The sequence below is a fragment of the Triturus cristatus genome, chromosome 6 (assembly GCF_964204655.1).
Source record: "Triturus cristatus chromosome 6, aTriCri1.1, whole genome shotgun sequence".
Classification (NCBI taxonomy): domain Eukaryota; kingdom Metazoa; phylum Chordata; class Amphibia; order Caudata; family Salamandridae; genus Triturus; species Triturus cristatus.
In genome coordinates this window covers 1243470682-1243492435 of record NC_140589.1, presented here as the reverse complement: position 1 = coordinate 1243492435, position 21754 = coordinate 1243470682, and the positions used below count along the sequence as shown (strand labels likewise).

The 21754-nt window shown below is 49.3% G+C and overlaps 1 protein-coding gene across 1 annotated transcript in view; it reads right to left on the bottom strand.

Moving 5' to 3' along the window:
- Positions 1-21754, bottom strand: part of TTC27 (tetratricopeptide repeat domain 27) — a 1631130-nt gene that overhangs the window by 1357697 nt on the left and 251679 nt on the right. The window lies entirely within an intron of this gene.

Genomic DNA, 21754 nt, shown 5'->3' with positions numbered 1-21754 from the left:
ACTTGAATATGTTCAGAGGGGAAAAACAAGGAAAAGTCGAATGGCCAGTACAATGCAAATATTAACTGAGACCGGTAGAAACCACTAGACGTTGATAACCACTTCCAACTTGCTACAGGAATCAACAGGGACGTTCTCCATATTTGTTAAGTTTACATTAAAAATCATTATGCCACTTACTAGTTACAACAGGAACTGTTTAAGTGTATTTCCCACCAGATAGAGATTTTGCAGAACAATAACAATGGGCACCTTGCCTCCAAAGGTAAGGCTGCAGGAATATTTCTAGGATGCTTGATTCCGGTCCAGGGAAGACATGGCTTGGCAGTTCGGGCTGGACTGTTCCCATGAGGCACAGGTTCAAGACTGATTTGCATATGGCCATGTCTAAACTGGGGTGGCGTAGTGGGCAAAAGAACAATGGATTTAACCCAGATCTCTTGACTGGGAAGAATGTCTGCATTGTCAGCATTCCGTCCATCATTTGTTTGTTGCAACGCTTTTCGCCCTAAGTGGGATGGGTATTCCCAGACGTGGGACCTGTGCTCACTACGCCACTGGAGTCAAGCTATCCTGGCTGATGACGGCTGATAGCCAGAAACCGGTCCTAGGATGCTTGATTCCGGTCCAGGGAAGACATGGCTTGGCAGTTCGGGCTGGACTGTTCCCATGAGGCACAGGTTCAAGACTGATTTGCATATGGCCATGTCTAAACTGGGGTGGCGTAGTGGGCAAAAGAACGATGGATTTAACCCAGATCTCTTGACTGGGGAGAATGTCTGCATTGTCAGCATTCCGTCCATCAATTGTTTGTTGCAACGCTTTTCGCCCTAAGTGGGATGGGTATTCCCAGACGTGGGACCCGTGCTCACTACGCCACTGGAGTCAAGCTATCCTGGCTGATGACGGCTGATAGCCAGAAACCGGTCCTAGGATGCTTGATTCCGGTCCAGGGAAGACATGGCTTGGCAGTTCGGGTTGGACTGTTCCCATGAGGCACAGGTTCAAGACTGATTTGCATATGGCCATGTCTAAACTGGGGTGGCGTAGTGGGCAAAAGAACAATGGATTTAACCCAGATCTCTTGACTGGGGAGAATGTCTGCATTGTCAGCATTCCGTCCATCATTTGTTTGTTGCAACGCTTTTCGCCCTAAGTGGGATGGGTATTCCCAGACGTGGGACCCGTGCTCACTACGCCACTGGAGTCAAGCTATCCTGGCTGATGACGGCTGATAGCCAGAAACCGGTCCTTGGATGCTTGATTCCGGTCCAGGGAAGACATGGCTTGGCAGTTCGGGCTGGACTGTTCCCATGAGGCACAGGTTCAAGACTGATTTGCATATGGCCATGTCTAAACTGGGGTGGCGTAGTGGGCAAAAGAACGATGGATTTAACCCAGATCTCTTGACTGGGGAGAATGTCTGCATTGTCAGCATTCCGTCCATCATTTGTTTGTTGCAACGCTTTTCGCCCTAAGTGGGATGGGTATTCCCAGACGTGGGACCCGTGCTCACTACGCCACTGGAGTCAAGCTATCCTGGCTGATGACGGCTGATAGCCAGAAACCGGTCCTAGGATGCTGGATTCCGGTCCAGGGAAGACACGGCTTGGCAGTTCGGGCTGGACTGTTCCCATGAGGCACAGGTTCAAGACTGATTTGCATATGGCCATGTCTAAACTGGGGTGGCGTAGTGGGCAAAAGAACGATGGATTTAACCCAGATCTCTTGACTGGGGAGAATGTCTGCATTGTCAGCATTCCGTCCATCATTTGTTTGTTGCAACGCTTTTCGCCCTAAGTGGGATGGGTATTCCCAGACGTGGGACCCGTGCTCACTACGCCACTGGAGTCAAGCTATCCTGGCTGATGACGGCTGATAGCCAGAAACCGGTCCTAGGATGCTTGATTCCGGTCCAGGGAAGACATGGCTTGGCAGTTCGGGCTGGACTGTTCCCATGAGGCACAGGTTCAAGACTGATTTGCATATGGCCATGTCTAAACTGGGGTGGCGTGGTGGGCAAAAGAACGATGGATTTAACCCAGATCTCTTGACTGGGGAGAATGTCTGCATTGTCAGCATTCCGTCCATCATTTGTTTGTTGTAACGCTTTTCGCCCTAAGTGGGATGGGTATTCCCAGACGTGGGACCCGTGCTCACCACGCCACTGGAGTCAAGCTATCCTGGCTGATGACGGCTGATAGCCCGAAACCGGTCCTAGGATGCTTGATTCCGGTCCAGGGAAGACATGGCTTGGCAGTTCGGGCTGGACTGTTCCCATGAGGCACAGGTTCAAGACTGATTTGCATATGGCCATGTCTAAACTGGGGTGGCGTAGTGGGCAAAAGAACGATGGATTTAACCCAGATCTCTTGACTGGGGAGAATGTCTGCATTGTCAGCATTCCGTCCATCATTTGTTTGTTGCAACGCTTTTCGCCCTAAGTGGGATGGGTATTCCCAGACGTGGGACCCGTGCTCACTACGCCACTGGAGTCAAGCTATCCTGGCTGATGACGGCTGATAGCCAGAAACCGGTCCTAGGATGCTTGATTCCGGTCCAGGGAAGACATGGCTTGGCAGTTCGGGCTGGACTGTTCCCATGAGGCACAGGTTCAAGACTGATTTGCATATGGCCATGTCTAAACTGGGGTGGCGTAGTGGGCAAAAGAACGATGGATTTAACCCAGATCTCTTGACTGGGGAGAATGTCTGCATTGTCAGCATTCCGTCCATCATTTGTTTGTTGCAACAGAATATTTTTGGCAGCAAATACCTACAACACTAGTAGTATGAGGTCCACCCCACTACACTGATCTACCAATACATCACCTACCATTACATTGTCCAAGGTACTTTACATAAAACAGGTTACCGGCAAAGGGTAATTTATTAAAAATAGGATGTAAGGGTGGTTGGCCCCTTCCTCAGCACCCCAAGACAATAAAGTGGAGGTGATGTAATAGTGGTAGGTTCTGATAATGGCAGGCGATATTCCAACATACAGCCATATTGTTGTACACATGGGTGCAATTAATTGAGCAGGTGCAGGAACCACTTCCAGTTGAAGAATGACGGGATTAAACCGTTACCAGCACATGCAATTTGGAAACAAGGTGAATTTTGCAGAGCAGCAGAGAAAAAAATATAATTTTTTTTATATAAAAAAGTTTGCACAAAATTGTGGCAAATGAGTTATGTCAGAACCAAGAATCAAGGGTGGATTGTGATGCAGCAGAAAACAAATATATCATTTACACTAGTGGCCTTTACAGTGGACACAAGTACTTCAATTCAAGTTCAAGTAGGGTGAGCTGTAGGGATAGACCAAGTAGGGGTCACCGGGAAGATTCTCGATTAACAGGAGAATGGGGAGATGGGGCACAGCAGAGTCACTGAGCACAACCACTAATATAGCATGTCACACATTAATTTAACAAATCTGTTATTCTATGCACGAAACACATTTTCAGTCTACAATTCGAATTCCAAATAGGTTCTTGTCCATGTTATTATTCGTTAGAATACTGCTCCTAAGATGGGCCTTTTCTCGCGTTCTATCTCACAAAGCTCAGCTTTGCGAATATTAAGGCTCAGCTCACACATTTTATGAGATTTTTCCCCCTTTCACTCTAGGTAGCAAACCTAGAACTCATGTTGATATTTTGTAGGTTGTGATTTCCGTCTGTCCCTTACCCAGGTGTAAAGAGGTTTCATACTCCTTAGTGGTCCTTCTCAAGGTTGCATATTGTATACTCTGGCTTTCCTTTTGGTTGTATTGCTCTTTCGATTGCTATAATATGGCCAATACCACATTTTTAAATTTGTTTCCAACTCTATTAATCCCTACTTTCATGGCTGAGGGGAAGATGGAAGAGTAATTTGGTTGGGAGGTGAGAGCACGAATTGTGGGGAACCAACCTAATTACAGAATGTTAGATACCAGAAGCTGTATTTTTTTATTTCACTGAAAATGCTTTCTTACGGGGGGGTGGGGGGGGGGGGGGGGGGGGGGTTGGTCCTTTCCCCTCCTATCCTCCAAAGGAAAACGGACTCCATACCGGGCCCGAGGTCCAGTACATCGCCTGGGACGCCTGTATGAACCCTACACATCCACCTGAGGGATCTTCTGCGGCATTGGCTGGCTGCCACCTGGGCTGGGAGATTCAAGGCCGCGACCCTACACAAGGGCACATGATAAACCAACCCCCTCCACCTCCAAACAGAGCACGATGGACCGCTATACTGGGGTGGAGGCCCTAACAGCGGACCCTGGGGGACAGGCCGGCGCGACGCCAGACTATGCGACAATGCTAGCAGCTATCACCCAATCCAGAGACATGTTGGATGCCAAGATAGGTGCAGTTGGTTTGGACGTGATGATGCTGCGCCAAGATTTTTGCAACGCAGCGAGGGACTCACTGCGGCAGAGACACGCATCTTGGGTGTAGAAGATGTGATGACTACCCTACAGAACAAAGTAGACACCCTTGAGACCTTTATGAGAAGATTCGCAACACACATTGAAGACGCAGAGGGACGCGCCAGCAGAAATAACCTCCGCTTTGTGGGCTTTCCAGAGAGCTGTGAGGGGGATGACGTGGTAAGTTTCTCGCCCAGTAGATCGGAGGCTGAATCCCACCTGGAACTCTTTCCGCTTGCTTCATAATCGAGCAGGCACACTGGGCCCCGGTGAAAAAGACCTCCTCTGGTGCTAAGCCCCGACCGGTTATCACCAGGACTCAGAATTTTCACAACTGAGACAATATCCTCAAACATTCTAGATTGCAGGAATCTCGCTCATTTGAGTCCCAGCGCATTATGATATATCCTGACTATACGAGGCTGGTCCAGCAGCGCCAGCATTCCTTCTTTGTGGTGAAGGCACACCTCTGAGATCTCAAGATAACCCACGCACTCCTATTCCCAGCCCACCTGCAAGTAGTCTATAATTCCCTCACACACTTCTTTGAGACCCCGAGGTCGTCTTCGGGAGGACAGATGAAGAGATACGTGTGAAGGCCCACACACTGCCTCACATAAACTGAGACTTATTGTCAAGTGATCCCCTGCGGCGATAGTTCAAGCCTTAAAGAGCAGCGCTGCCATCGGTCGAGGTCGTTGTGGCAATCCAGGGCCTGTAGCGCCGATCGTGCAGACACACCACAAGTTTGAATTATAAATATGCATTGATGGGTTGCGTCCTTGGCTGCACACTTAGTGACTAACTACACTTCTTTGCCCAATCTGTTTGTGATGCTACGCAGCTTCATCCTGTGCAGAGAGACTATGTTAACTGGGAGGTTTAAGGGGATCCATTGGATGGACTCCGCCATCCACCCCTGTTGGGGCTGGGGCGGCATGACCTCCGCAATAGATGCTTCAACAGTTTTGAGGTATGGGGTGTGGGAAGGGTTTGTTGCTGTTTGTGTTAAAAGAACTCCCTATGAATCGACTGTGCATAGAAAATTGCCCCAAGACACCAATTTCCCCCTAGATGGCTGATGCGCTCCAAAACCCTATGTTTGTCTCGATTCAGCTACATCCACACCTTTCACTCTGGGTTCACTAGAGGCTTTCGGGGGTGGGCATTCTGGTTCATCGCAGGGTTCCGTTTCAATGTCAGCGGTCATGGGCGGACACACAAGACAGATACGTGTTTGTGACGGAAACAATACATGGGGAACCCGTGGTCCTGGGTAGTGTATACGCTACCTCACCCCTGACCCTGGTGGAGCGGGTGATGGATATATGGGCCAATTTACCGGCAGGATTAGTGTGAGGGATTCGAGAATCTTGCTTGAAACCCACTATCAGACACAGAGGAGTGGGTAGATGCTTGGAGGACACTTCAGCCGACTGAACAAGGTTTCACATATTACCCTCAGCTTCATGGGTCATTCTTTCCACTCAATTATCTTTTCGTACCTTCTAGTCATATAAATAGAATCTATTATGCAGCGATATTGCCCAGGGGTCTCTCAGACCATTCTCCAGTGATACCGAGACTCCGGGTAAGCCCAGACCTCCCTGCTTTCCGCTGATGCCTTTCCGCATGGCAACTGCAAGATCATCAATATAAGACCCAAATGTACCAGGCCTTGACTGAATATTTCGCCCTCAACACGGTGACAGGGCTACAAGTGCAACCCAATGGGTGTCGTTATTGCTTTATGTGCAGTGACATGTAAACAATACTGTGAAAAGCTTGTACAGATTGAGGCTCGTATTCTAGCCCTTGAGCGGTGGGGACAGAGGAGGGGGGGGAGGCCTTGAGCATCGTCAATTGGCTCTAGCGCAACAGCAACATCAAGAGGAGCTCCAGAAAGAAGAAAATTGTGCCTGGCTAGCTTCTCGCAGTCGGATTTACCAGTGGGGAGACTAATCCGGGAGGCTGCTTCATCGGCTGTGCCAACCTGCAATGAAGCCGATTCACATCCCAACTATTGGTGTTTCCAGTGGAACTATACTCACTAGCCCCACAGAGATCGCCAATAGCTTTGCCGGCTATTACAAGGCATTGTACGCCAATAAAGACACCTTGCCTGACATCCAGATACAGACGTTCCTCTAAGATTTACCCCAAAGGCCCTATCGGCTACTGCTAGACGCCCCCCTGACGGTCAAAGAACTAGCCACTGCACTGGCCGACTTGTGCGCGGGCAAAGCCCTCGGTCCCCATGGCTTCCCTTGTGAATTCTTCAAGGCATATATGCCACAACTAGGCGCCCACTATCTTGCGGTGATACAAGCCACCGTGGAGGTAAAGCACGTACCCCCAGATTGGAGGCATGCAGAGGTTGTAGTTCCTTAAACCAGATCAGCCTCTGGACCTCCATTCCTCCTACCAGCCGATCTCCTTATTAAATATGAAGGCTAAACTCCTCACTAAAGCTCTGGCTAACAGGCTCCTACCCCATATGCCTGACCTTGTCTACCCAGACCAAGCAGGCTTTATGCCTCGCCGAGCAACACGCCATAATATTAACCAGGCCCATAACGCCATGGCGGCAGTAGATCGCCTGGGTTGCCCTGCCGCCTTACTTCTAGTTGGTATCGACAAGACCTTCGATTCAGTCAGCAGGACATATTTGTTTGCGCTCCTGCGACGTCTAAACATGGCCCACTGATTTCTCTCTTATAGTCACTTATTATATACTGACCTCACCGCTTCAGTACACGTGGCTGGCTCAGTTTCTCCCCGGTTCCCTATTTGGCGCGTTACCTGACAGGGCTGTCCCCAATCCTATTTCCCTGGTCATGGTACTTCTAGCAGCTTGGGTTAGAGTGGATCTTTACTTCGGGGTTTTGAGTGGTCACAGGACCGCATCGCACTATATGCCGATGGCGTCTAATTTTTCCTCAGGCTCCTTCGTATAATGCAAATCTTCGGAGAAATGACTGGTCTATCCATGAATGCAAGCAAGTCTATTCTCTAGCCGCTGCGCGGCTTGGGCCCACCACTACAGTTCATTGGCAGCTGACTTAACTATCACTGTTATATACCTGGGAGTCTTTCTGTCTGTCTCTCAATCCATCTTGTGGGAGTCTAACTCAGCTCCGTTAGCAGAACAAGTAAAGGCTGAAGTAAAATCCTGGTCGAATTAGCTCCTGTCACTCTACGGACGTTCCACCATCTTCAAGATGACATGGTACAAAAGTGAAAACAGACTTGTTTTTCACTTTTGTACCAGTTACAGAACTACTCCTACCCATTCCCCGCAGTGTGGGTCCGACAAGTAAACGCACTTCTGAGTCAATTTTTATTGGGAGGGGGAGCTGTTGCAGTAACCCTACGTACATGCTTCCAATCCACCTAAGGTGGAGGCATCGCTGCTGGGGACATCCAATCTTACCATGCGGCCTCACATCTACAAGTACTAAATGAATGGTGGTATGTGTTAGAGATGATCGCGCCTATGCAGTGGAGTTCTGGATAATGAGAGACACATCCCCCTATAAATACCTTTATAGAAGATCGGAGTTCTGGACCTTACTACCCATGGCATGAGTAGTGCTTCTGGCGTGGAGACAATCGTTGCGGCGAATGGGGTGGTGGGGGCGCCTAACTCGCAAGACCCATCTGTGGCACAATGGGCTCCATCCCCAGTTTGCTGGCTTTTCCGGGTTCTGGGGGTGGGTTCAGATAGGCTTTTCCTCCGGGGGAGTAGTAATGCGTGGCACGACCCTTAAATCCTTCCAGGATCTCCAGAATTAATTCTCCATGCCCCGTAGCAAATTTGATAAATAACTGTAATTTTGTCACGCCCTGACCCCCTACATCTAGAACCTTGAGGCACTCCCCGAATTAAATCCACTGGAGGGCAAACTACTGATGGGGTTTCTTGGGGATCATAAAATAACTAAGATTTACCAATCCATAATAACTAATAGTGCATCCACGCTGGCTGTTGGCGTGATGACCTGGGTCAGATAGATGACGATGATTGGACCGAGTCCCTAGATTCTCCGCAGGCGTGATTATCTCCTCACGCTTACGCCACATTCAATTGAAATATATCCACTGTGCTTACTATACCCAACACAGGCTCTGGAAAATTGGTCTAGTAGCCATCCCCACCTGCCTACGATGTGAGAACTGCGAGGGCACCTTTCTCCATACAGTGTGGTCTTGCAGCACGCTGGTTAGGTTGTGGCGAGGGTCATGACACGCCTGACTGAGGTTTTAGCCTGGGCTGTCCTCATGTCCCAGAAACTAATCCTCCTACACACCACAGATGAGATTGGGGGTAACAGGTACAAACGTCACCTATTAGTTCTAGTGCTCTCCCTAGCCAAAAGAATCATTGCTAGGTTATGGAAAGCTAACTCCCCTCTCCTGCTGGGCGTATGGAAACAGGGCCTGGACTTTTGTATGGACATAGAGATACTAATATTAAAGGCATGGGGATGCCCGCAGAAACATTTTAAGATCTGGAAACGCTGAGCTGACTAACCAGACCTGCCTCTGGAACCTTCGAACTCTGTGAAATTTAACCGGACTATAAAAAATTATCTTCGGACCTGGTATTCGAGACAGCTTTGTACCTTAGATGGAGTGGGGGCCGTTCGATGCGGGAAGGCTAATGCGGGGGAGCACAGTTGGGGTAAGTCACACTGGATTTTTTGTTAAATAGCAGTTTGTATTTGTTATGTATCAATGAAGACAATTGTACCATTACATTATGTAAAGCTGCATATATGCTCAGATTGGGCCTTCCAGGTCATACCGTGTCAGAAAGTATAATAAAATATGTTTAGAAAATGCTTTCTTACAACCAGTGCATTGGGTAGCTTTTCCTGAGAAGTGTTGCATGCTGTAAATAATATCAAATGTATTGGGTGAGCCAAATTCATCCTTTGCAGTAAGCTGCAGGTAGAGGGTTGACCTCGAAATAAATAGTATCCAGGTGTAACATCAGGATCCTAGTTTTAATCACAGTGAAGTAAGGATGTAATTCTCGAACTCTGCCAGAAAGAGTAGGAATGACCGAAAGAATGAATGAGCAAAGTGCATGTGTAAGATCAAGCTTGCATGGAATACTGCTAAGTTAAAGAAATAGGAAAAGGTGCTGATAGAGTCTAAAGGAAGGAAAGACAGGGTTGAGACAATCTCATTCTAAAGGAATGTGAAGCAGCTATTGAACCTAACATCTGACTGAAGTATGACAAACTCCTGATCAAATATAATTACGCATACGACACATGTACAAGTGGTGCAAGTGATGACATAGGTGAAAAAAATTAGGCCAGCTTCTTAGTGAAATGATGATGATCTGTACATCATGATGGACTATATTTAACTGATTAAGCTTTTGGCAATTGAGATTTCAGAACAAATGTGCGTAGTCAAGAAATTTGTTTTTGAAACCCTCAAAGACCATGCTCAAGGAAAAAAGTGGGGATAGACTTGTTTTTCACTCATTACCATAACTCTATTGATTTTTCAGAACATTTCAGTTTTTCGAAAATGTAAACCAGTAATATGCATTCCTACAACGGACTGATCAGGATGTACTCCGCAGCTTAACACTAATACCAAATTGCCCACTCCTTTATAGTTTTGCACCCATCACACTTCTTTTTTTGTAGTTTAATATACCTTTCGATAATGGAAACTGGTCACCATGGAAGAGTAAATTAAGCGTACAAAAAAAAGATTCAAAATGGCCACCTGCGAATTACGATGCGCATGCATGTGTACTAATATCGCAATATTTGCGGGGGCCACAATGAAATGTTTTATTTTGTTCAGAAACCCTCCTCAAAATGGTCGCATATATGCACATGCATCATGATGCATCAATGGCCATCTTGAAACATGTTTTCCTTATAAAGACAAAGGGTTCTAAGATGGCCACTGAGGCATCCACAATGACGCATGACCTCCCATTTTTTTGGTCAAATGGTTTTCACCAAATTTTACAAACCAGCACTGGCAAATACAATAGCTTAACCCTCACATTCTATAGGGAAAACCAATTGGTTTTGCCAATGCTGGTTTATATGGTGCTTCATTGGTTTGAGGCTGGGTTAGCTCTCTTTAAATCTCAAACATGCAAAAAGCTGTAAGTGAAGAAACGAGACTTGAGAAGTAATTTATGATCTCTTTACAAGGGTAGTTACATTAATTAGGACTACAGTTCCTATGCTTCACCTCCTCCCTCATTCCAATATTTCACCATCCACTCACTGTTGTCCCTCTCATGGGTTTGAACCCTCTTGAGCTCTTTAGGGTATTGTCTCCGTATACCATGATACTGTTGCCTCAGAAGTCTTTTGTCTACTCTCTCTAGCCTCCCACACTTCTTGGTTATTCCTAATAGGCCTCGGTCCAAATATTTTCCCTCTCCCCTCTTCTAAAAAGTTTGCCCGGAATTTAAACAAATAGGTTATATCCCTTTGTTACTTTATATTTGCTGCACATTTTTTTTTTTTTTTAAACCGTTTATTACAGAATCCAAAAGATATACAAAGATGGGCCTACAACCTTCAGGCCGGCCGCTAGCAGACAGAAAGAGCACATAATACAAACAGTAGAACACACGCTGCGGCAGAAGAGAGATCGCAGGAGTTGAAAGAAGCGTTGTCAGCCACACCATCCGGACCCCACACAACGGTTTCATTTTAATATAAATAACGAAGAAAACAAGTCCACAAGGCAACCCACAATCGGAAACAATAGCATGTGCTCCCCTGGGGGGGACCCTACCGATCCACAGGAATATCAAGGGGGGGGAATAGGTTGGGACGGAGACAAAGTGAACTCAATGCCCAGAACCCGGAAGACAAGCAGGCTAGAGAGACGGGGCCGGTGACGGATCAGGCATCAGCGGCGGGGTACAGATTCCCCCACGGTAGGCGTTCCAGGGGCCCCACACTTTCACCCATTTCCCAGGCTTACCTCTCGCAACATACACCACCTTTTCCCGAAACATACACCAATCCATGTTGTCCTTCCACGCCGAGACAGTCGGTGACCTCTGGGAACCCCACAATTGCGCAATATCACGCTTGGCCACCATATATCCCAGAGTCACCCACCACGTCTGCGGCACTGAGTAGTCGGTTGGCTCCCACACATTCAGGAGACATCTCCTCGCCTCGGGCAGCAGCGGCACATGCGTAACTGCCGGCAAGACCTCGTGCACACCACGCCAGAATCGCGCCACCTCCGGACATTCCCACAATATATGGAGAAAGGTCCCCAAAGAACCACACCCACGCTTACACAACCCGTCCACAGCATAGCCCATACGCATCAGACTCGGCCCCGTAACATAGACCCTATGGAGTATCTTGAGCTGGACGAAGCGAAGGCGAGCCGGTATGGCCACCTCTTTCGGGGAGGCCACCGCCGACACCCAGTCCTCGTCATCCAGCTCCAATCCATCAGCCCCCCACGCCTCACGAAGGCCAGTCAGCAGTCCCGAGCGATCATTGATGAGTTTTTTGTAAATTAATGAAATCGTGGCGTCCGGTACATGCCCATCTAGCACTCTATCCTCCAGAGGGGAGTACTCCGGGATGGAGGCAACGTCCGGGAATACGGAGCACAACGCATGACGGATCTGCATATATCGAAAGTACTCCCTGTCCTGCAACTGGAATTCCGTCTGCAGCACATCGAACGTTTTGAATCCCCCCCTCGTCCAGAGATCGCCCACCCTGCTGATGCCTATCATGTCCCACTTCTCAAAGCCCTTCGAGGTCCACAGGGAGCCCAGCCGCTCAGATGCGTATAGTGGCGTCGCCCGGGTCAAACGATCCTTCCACCCCATCGCCAAGTTAGCCGCGTACCACACTCGCACCATGACCCGCGTGGGGCCCGTCAGACGTGCGTCGAGCGAGCTAGAATAAAGCGCACGGTTATAGTCGCCGCCCGGCAGTAACATTTTATCCATCTCAAAGGCCGGGTTTAGAGCGGGCCCGTAAAGGCCGTGATTTATCGCAGCCAGCTGGGAGGCCCAGTAATATCGCTTGATGTCTGGGAGGGCAACCCCCCCTTCGTACCACGGGAGCGTCAGCTTCGCCAGGGCGATACGCGGTCTACCCTCCCAGAACAGGCGGCGCTGCAAACTCTCCACCTCGCGGAAATAGCGCGCCGGGACAACGTCCATTGTGTTCTGTAAGGCGTACAGGAAACGTGGCAGCGACATCATCTTAAACAATGCCGCCCGGCCGAGCGGCGAGAGCGGCAAGCGCCTCCAACGCGCGACATCATCCTTCAGGCGCTGGAGGGGGGGAAGCAAGTTCTGTTTATACCGGGCCTCCGCGTCCAGGGTAATGAAGATACCCAGGTACCTAAATCCCCGCGGGGCAATCTGGATAGGACAACCCCGCGGAAGGATAGGAGCCTCCCCAGAGAGGACATACACACAAGATTTAGCCCAATTGATGACTAGGCCGGAGTGGAGGCCAAATGAGTGCAATACATCAACCAGCACTATCAGCGATTTACGCGGGGAAGCCAGGTACAAAAGAATATCATCAGCGTAAAGAGATACGCGGTCCTCATACTCGGGGGTCCATCGGAGACCACGGATAGAAGGATGCCACCGCAGCCACTCCGCCAGGGGCTCCAAGGCAAGCGCGAAGAGGAGCGGCGATAACGGGCAGCCCTGCCGCGTGCCCCTGCCCAGCTCAAACGGAGCCGACACTCTACCGTTTACAGCCACCTGCGCCAGCGGTCCGGAATACAACAATTTCACCCAACCGATGAATCCCGGGCCAAACCCAAACTTCGCCAGCGTCGCCCAAATATATGGCCACTCAAGTGTGTCAAACGCCATAGTGGCGTCCAGGGACGCCAAAATGGCCGGCTCCCGTATGAACGGGACACGCGCGAGCACCCCATGCAAGCGCCGCAGGTTGAGCGCAGTGTTGCGATGAGGGATAAAACCGGACTGATCCTGGTGAATCAGATCGCACACCACGCCAACCAGCCGATTGGCCAACACCTTGGTGAGAATTTTGGGTTCCGCATTCAGCAGCGAAATGGGCCTGTAGGACGTGACCCGGTCCCACGGCCTCCCCTCCTTGTGAATAACCACGATAGTAGCCAGACGCTGGTCTAGCGGGAGGGAACCCGCCGAACGGGCCGCGAGGAACATAGCACGGAGATGCTGCGCCAGCGTGTCCGGTCGCAGCTTGTACAATTCGATAGGAAGACCATTAGGACCCATGGCCTTGCCGGAAGCGACCGAACGTATGGCGAGGGCAATTTCCTCAGATGTTGGGGCGGCGTCCAACGACACTCTGTCCTCCTCCGAAAGGGAAGGCAGCGCGATATCCCTGAGCAGGGCATGGGAATCCTCTTCCGAGCGGGAGGACACCGGGGAATACACCCCACGGAAATATTCAGCGAAGCAATCAACAATTTCTCCCGGTTCAGTGACACACACACCATCCAGTTTCTCAATCGACGGGACAACTTGACTCGCTCTCTCCTTTTTATCCAGCCACGCAATCAATTTCCCAGCCTTATCACCCACATCATACAGTCTCCCCTGTTGCTCTCTACTGAGGCCCCTGGCCGCCTCCGTGACGAGGGCCTTATAGGCCGCCTGCTTGAGTCGGAGAACATGTAATTTGTCATCCGTCACCCCCATTCTAGGTCACCCTCCAACTCGGTTATCTCAGTTTCAACACGGGTCACCTCCTCCCGCTCGCGCTTCCGGGAATGGGAAATAAGGGACAGGGCCTCCCCCCGAAGTACCGTCTTGAACGCCTCCCACAGAGAGACCGCCGATAACACAGACCCCACATTATCGTCAAAATATCGCGGAAGGGATTTAACCAACTCTGCGCGAATGTTGGGGTCACGCAGGTACCAGGGATTAATCGGGACCACCCTACCCTCCCCCCTCGGGAGAATGTCGAAGTGCAACAGGAGCGGGGAGTGGTCCGAAATACCCCGCGCCAAATGGCGCACCTCCCCGATCCTCCCCGCATGCGCCGCCGGCACCAGGACATAATCTAGCCTTGAGAGACTGCCATGGGCCCCGGAATGAAAGGTGTACTGTTTCTGTGTAGGGTGTTTCAAACGCCAACAATCCACCAGCCCCAAGGTATCCAAGAGGCCAGACAACCACGCTTGGGCACGGGGGAGATCCCTAGGGGGGTGACGGTCCTCAATTCCGGAAACCACAGCGTTAAAATCCCCCCCCCAACCACTAGAATCCCCTCCGGAAGGCCAAGGAGGAGGCGCCCCAGATCCGCAAAAGTAGTCGTCTGCAGCCCTGGCGGGACATAGACAGAAACAAAAACAATCACTCTGCCCTCCATTCTACCCACCAGAACCGTGTAACGTCCCCTGTCATCATGGAGCACCTCATCAACTTCCAACGGGAGCGAGGTTTTAGCCATAATGCCCACACCCCTTGAACCAGACGTGAAGCCCGAATGGGCCAGAAGGCGGTAGCCCAGTCGATTCATAGCACGAAAGGAGTTGCCAATGAGGTGTGTCTCCTGCAGAAAAACTATATCGGGTGAAATTCGTTTCAGGAACTGCAGGACCACCTCCCGTTTTATCCTGTCCCCCAGTCCATTAACATTCCAGGACAAAAGACTCAGTCCCCTACCCCCCATCATAGCCGAAAGCGATCAATCGTCCCCCCGAGAGCACTTTAGGAAGAGCACAACAATACTTTTGCCTTGTGGTACAAATGAACAAAACCCCACCCCAACCCAACCGCCCCAACAAAACTCCCCCCTCCCTGCAACCCTGCATGAGCCCAGACAGCCCCCCCAACTTGCAGTGTGCCTGTCGCCCCTATATAATTGGAACTAGTTAGACCCCCTAGAGGAGGAAAGCGTACCCCCTCAAGACCCCGCACCGCCTCCAAAGGAGGGAAGACGAGTACAACAAACAAAAGACCCTAAGCTTGGCCGAAAGTGGCAGCATCATCCGGAGTGAGCCCCGGCATCAGTACCTCAGACCAGGTCCGGTGGGCCGTCTCCTCCCGCAGCCCCCCCCCCCCCGCCCTCCCGATCATGACCCCCAGACAAAGTGTCCAGCCAGTCCCCGGCCGCTTCAGGACGGTCAAAAAAGTGAGTGCGACCATCCACCTCCACCCGCAGCCTGGCCGGGAAGAGCATGGCGTATTTTAAGTTCATGCCTCGAAGCCGCCGCTTGACGCCCAGTAAACTCAGTCTCTGCTTCTGGACCGCTTGGGTGAAGTCAGGATAAAAGTTCACCTCCATGTTCTCCAGCTTAATCGGCCCTTGCAGTCTGGAAGCTTGCAGAATCGCATCCCTGTCCCGAAAGTTAAAGATACGGGCAATAAGAGGCCGCGGAGGGGCTCCAACCTTCGGTCTGCCCCCGGGAACTCTATGGGCCCTCTCCACGGCAAAGAATTTACTCAGTCCTCGAGGCTGGAGATGGGTAGTGATCAGGTCCTCCACAAAGAGATCCGCCGCCGACTCCTCCTGTCCCTCGGGCACTCCGATGATGCGGATATTATTCCTCCGGGCCCGGCTCTCGGAGTCCTCCAGGCGCCGATCCATGAGCGCACTCGCCTGACGGAGCCGGTGCACCTCCGTTTGAAGGGCCGCCACCTCAGTCGTGAGGCCCGACGCGGTGTGGGCCAAAGAATCGACCCGGTCGTTAGTCTTGGAGAGATCAGCTCTCACAAGGTTGACATCAATGAGGACCGCGTCGATTTTGTGCGCTAAAGTGTCGAACTGCTGGCCCACCGAGGCCTTCATATCAGCAATGGCGCTCATGACGTCTTGCAGAGACAGATCCGTGGGCAAATCCGGGGCATCCGGGGGGCACTCAGAGGACTTGTGCGATCCGCCGGGAGACCCCTTCGGGAGGGTGTAGCGGTCCATGATGTTGGCCTGATGTGCGGCGCCACGCCGGGTTGACTTGGCCTTTAACCGATCCCCATCCTGCTTCGTGGCCATCGTCGCGGGTCTCACACCCGCACCAGCCACGCAGTGGAGAGCAAGCAATCAAGGCCACGAGCTCCGGGGGGCCACCCCAGGACGGCGGAGCGGGCCGCAGCAGGCAGGCAGGCAGGGTCTCCCAGCGAGGCCACCCCAACACAAAGAGCGCCGTGATCCCACTTGCGAAAACGGCAAGGGGGCGCGAAAGTGAAAGTGTGGGGTACGCGACTCGCCAGGCCCAGCCCGCCGTTGTTGTTCACTTTGCCACTGGGTCGCCCCCAAACGCGAATCCGGGGTCAGGAGAGAAGTAGGCCGCAAACTTCAATCGGTGCTCACTCCGGCACCCGAGGTCCGATTCGAAAACGGGAAACGGGTACCACCTCGGCTCAGGCTCACCGACACAGTCCCCTCAACCGATGCAGGATGAAGACAGGATAAACGTAGGAGGTTGCGGAGGTCCTCGGGAGCCTCGCACCTACGCGGCCATCTTGGTTGCGTGCTAGGCTCCTCTTTGCTGCACATTTTAATTGCACGTTTCTTAGCTTTCTTATTATTTCTTTGCAAAATAATTGAACTTTATTCACCACTTCAGTATAATCCGGGAAAATCAATGCTGTACCAAATGTTGCACCTGATGGGAGTCCGTTGTTTTCGACCAAACCGAGGATAACACCTATATCATTGTAGGGCACAACTGTGGCAATAATGGCCTCTGGAGGTCGTTATGGTCCAACGCTGTGTGCATCTGCTGAGTAATTAACATTTGTGAGCGGTAGCCTGGTTCTTAAGCCACTCCTATTCTGGTAATTTCTCGCAGCATTGTAATAGTCTTTCAACTGGACTTTTAAGTGCTCCATATACATCTGAAGTTCTGCCATTTAGGACTACAAATTACTGCATAATTACTCCGTTTTTTTCTATTCTTCCTCCACCATGCCACCTTCAGCGCATCATGAGGAGTGTTGCTTCCAGCCTTAAAAACAAAATTTCTTCCAGTGGCCATCCCATGTCCTGCACGGCTTATCAGCTGTCCCTCACTTATGTCTGTACTTTCACCTCTTGATTCAATGATTTTCCTGTCATTCCTGCAGGCCCTTTGGAGGAAGGAACATACCCGTTGATGGCTCAGCTTACCGATTCTCTAACATTCGCCACCAAGGACTACAGTTTTGTGCATCTATCTTTGAACTCTCAATCTTCTCGAACAGTTCTTCAGGTTCTTGCATTGAGCATTTGGCTAGTTCTTTGGTGGGGGTGGACAGGGTGCTGCACTCATACAAGGCGGCACAATCGAGTTCTTGGAAGAATCACGTGAATTCAGTTTAAGAGTAGCAGGCTACTTTTTGTGAATCAAGTGGATGAGTTATTTGCTCTAGAGCACGCAGTTGTTGATACCTTGGTGCACAATTATTGGCTATGGGCGATTGTAACTTTAATTTACTAAAAACAGTTTGTGATTAATTAGGGAGCAGCTGAACGCTACCTCTAGCCCTACATGCAACACAGAGAAGAGCTTGTAGAACATATTTTCAAGGATTAAGCCCAAGGACGTTAAACCGCTGCTGTATATTCCAACATGCTATACACATACAGCCCCAAACGTAAGGCTCGGCTGGATTACATGTTCATCACAGTGGTTTCCTTTCACAATTGCGTTGATGTATTTGGTCTCTCACGATGACTATCCTCCAAAGTTAACCTTCAATGTGGTAATACATACATCTGTCTTTATCCCTCACTGTTGTACACTGGCACAAGCAGAACAACGAGAACTGCATAATGTGGCTCGAATCTAGTACTGAACATATTATAAATGGGAAGGCAGCACTACAGAATCCCATGAGGGCTTGTGCAAAGTCAGTATATACAGTAGGTTGGAAATAAATGGTCAGACTCTTGTACAATTAACGATTTCCCTTGGGAGTTTTAAGAACCATCAACAATCTAGTTTATAGCCCCAAAGCTACTGGCATACTAAACCTTTAAGAAAGTTAAGTCGCTATTGAACAAAAGATTGAGGCAACTGCTGAAAATGTTGGCTAATGAGGTTTTGGACGAATTCAGTAAGGTCAAGAAAAGGAATAAAAAGCAAATTATTTCAGCTAAATTGCTATTAAACGATATATAGCGGAATCTTTTGCAAGAAATGCCTCCAATTTGTGATCATAACAAGTTTTTTAAATGTTGTCAATGATTTAAATTAGGTCTCCAACCTTGCTAAATACAAGATAGCTACCCCCCTGCTGACAGGTAAAGCTATAATACAAACATTTATGTTGATCTCTCGAAGGTAAGTTAAATTAATCCTGGAGTGTGTTAGGGGATAGATTGTTAGAATACAGTTGCACAGGTTACCAAAGTTATAGCAAGGATGGAGTCCCTGGCCCAAATAGGCTTCCCACAGCCATATTTGAATATGATCTGGAGTTCTGAGCCAATTTCCTGGCATGCTTGCATACATCTTGCTTATAGTCTGAGTACATTGCCAATTTCTGGAAGGGCTCCACACTCCAACATCTATTTAAAATAGGAGACCCCGCTATATCTTGTAATTACATTTCTAGGTGTGGAAACAACGTTTTATGCATTCATGAACTGCAAAATAAGGCTGATGAAAATAATGTGAGACTAGTATGAGACTAGTTGCTGCCTTGCTTGCAGCCCTCTGATGCTCTAGTTAGGAGGCCAGCCAACTAGCCTTTGGAGCCACTTTGGGGTCCTGGATTCAACAGATGCAGGTCCAGTCCCTCTCCCAGAGGCAAGAGAAAGCCAGGCAGCAGTTCCTTCAGAGCAGCAGTCCAGCAAAGTAGCAGTCCTTTCAGCAGAACAGCAATCCTCATTCCTGGTAAAGTATTCACAGGTCCAGAAGTGAACTGAAGCGCTGGTGTCAGGGGTCCAATATTTATACTTGTGCCTTCCTTTGAAGTGGGAGAAGCTTCTAGAGGTTTCCCTTTGAAGTCATCAGGCATCCTGCCTTCGAAGTCCTGGCTTCAGGCTAACTACAGGGTGTATGCAAGCCTTTGTGTGGAGGCAAGTCACAGCCCACTGAAGTGGAAGTAGGGCTATGCCCAGCTCCGCCCTCCAATTCTGCCAGTGATGGCCCATCCAGGAACACCTTAACTATTTGTGTGTGGCTGTTTAGGAAGGATACACAAAGCCCAACTGTCAGGTACACCCAGTTATGTGACCCAGAGACCGGCTGCTGGTGCTAAATAACTAAGGCATGAAAATGACAACTGGCATTTTCAAACCTGTAATTTAAATTCAGACTTCGCAATGAGACAGGATTTTTCATTACAATTCCAAAGATTCCAAACATAAACTTGTTCCCATCTGGAAATTATCACTTATAAGATGTAATAAGTTAACTTCAATGTTAGCCTATGAGAGGGGTAGACCTTGCAGTAGTGAAAAACAGATGTAAGAGATTTTCACTACCAGGACATGTAAAACTAAAAATACGTGTCCCACTTTTTAAATACATGGCCCCCTGCCCTTTGGGTTGTCTAGGGTCTACCCTGGGGGGTGACTTATATGAATACAGAAGGAAGGTTTAGACCTAGCAAAAGGTTATTTTGCCAGGTCGACATGGCAGTTAAAATCTGAAAATTACAGATGGAGGCAAATTGTGAACCTCCCACGGGAGGGGAGAGAGAGACTTTTCCTAAAGGGGAAGGATATGTTCTCCCTGTTTAATCAATAATATACACACAGAGTCGGCAGGAAAGAGGCCTAAAGTAAGTACACAGGCAGTGTGACACCCTTGCTGACTCTGTGACTATAATGGTACGCTCCCCTCCTCCTTCCATGTGCCTAAAGAGATACCTGATTAGGGCACAAAAAGTGGAGATTATCCCAGTACATCAGCATAGTAAGCCTGCTCTTGCATGTATATGTATTATATGTTTGTCTGTCCTCATCTGAAAGTGACGAAGATAGGAGAAAAAAATCTGGGGCACGTTTTTGTCCCAATGAAAGTCCAGGATCCTTAGTGGTCATCCTCTATGGGCTAAAACATGTTGACAAGAGATTAGTATAAGAGGGCCATTTTTCCCTAAGACTCAGTTTTGTATCACATTTTTAACCATACCTGAGCAACCACCAATAAAGGGCAGACCTGGGTTACTAAAAGGAATTTTCATTCTTTAAGATACTGGCTGCTACAAAATATTAAAACTGCTCACTGGAACAAGGTTGAGCCCATCTTGGTTTTTAGTGACCAGGATGAGACCCGATGATGCATGCCGCTACTACAGCGGGTGAGGGTCTAACAAAAGAAATAATCCCATTTCTCATGCAGACGGTGAAAAACCGAGAATGCCTGACCGCATCAGACAAAAGCAGCGGGTGAGAATACTTATTAGTGTATATTATAGTTTAAAACTGGACACACAGGCTGCAATGGAAGACCTGAGGCATGTTTAGAGGGTTACTTAAGTGGGTGGCACAAATAATGCTGCAGGCCCACTAGTAGCAGTTAATTCACAGGCCCTGGGCACAGGTAATGTCAATTTACTAAGCAGGGCTGGCTTTAGCGCTGGTGGCGCCCTGTGCGACAATGTCTGTTGGCGCCCCCCCGACCACCTCTGCCACAGATTCCCTCACTATCACCCTTTAACTGTGCCCCTCAAGTTTCCATAAGCACTGTCTCTCAGATTCATTTAGTTTTATAGCACCACTCGTACCAGTGTAAGGTGTCAGAGTGCTTTATACCACACACACATTGCACGAGACAATCACATGTGTGTAAATCAGTGTATAGGAAATGTTACATCAGACAGTTCTACAAGGTGTAGTGTAGGAGTGGCATGTCATTGATACTGGTAGCAGGGGCGGCTCTAGGCTCATGGTGGCCCTGTGCAGGGAGCGCAGGTAGGGGGCCCCGGAAGAGGGGGTCCGGGCGGGGCGGAGCTCAGGAAGGTGTTTTAATAAAACGTCCAGAAAAGGCGTTAGATGACCAGTAACATGGTAACAGAAAAACGACGTTTACTTTTTGAGTGCTCATCACTTGGATACTTTGTTTTAGAATCTGGGTCTCTGGAGGGACCCCTTTCAACAAGAAAAACACGTTGCGCGTCCGTAAGAGAGTTCGGCCACAAAGTAGGATCCCTCCAATCACATAAATCATATTCAGAACACGGGTCTGTAACATGGTCTTGCTCTTTGGCTTCCTTTTCAATACCAGCATCATCCGTCTGTAAACTCTGAACCTCCTTCAGAATGCCAGATGTTGGTGGACCGATGAATGATGTTTGAGTTTCTCTGTCTGAGGGTCTTTTGTAATAATCCTCATCCTGAGTTGGTAATTGCTGCATGTTTGTATCAATTTCAGAGTCACCTTGTTCATTTTCATTGGTCTGCTC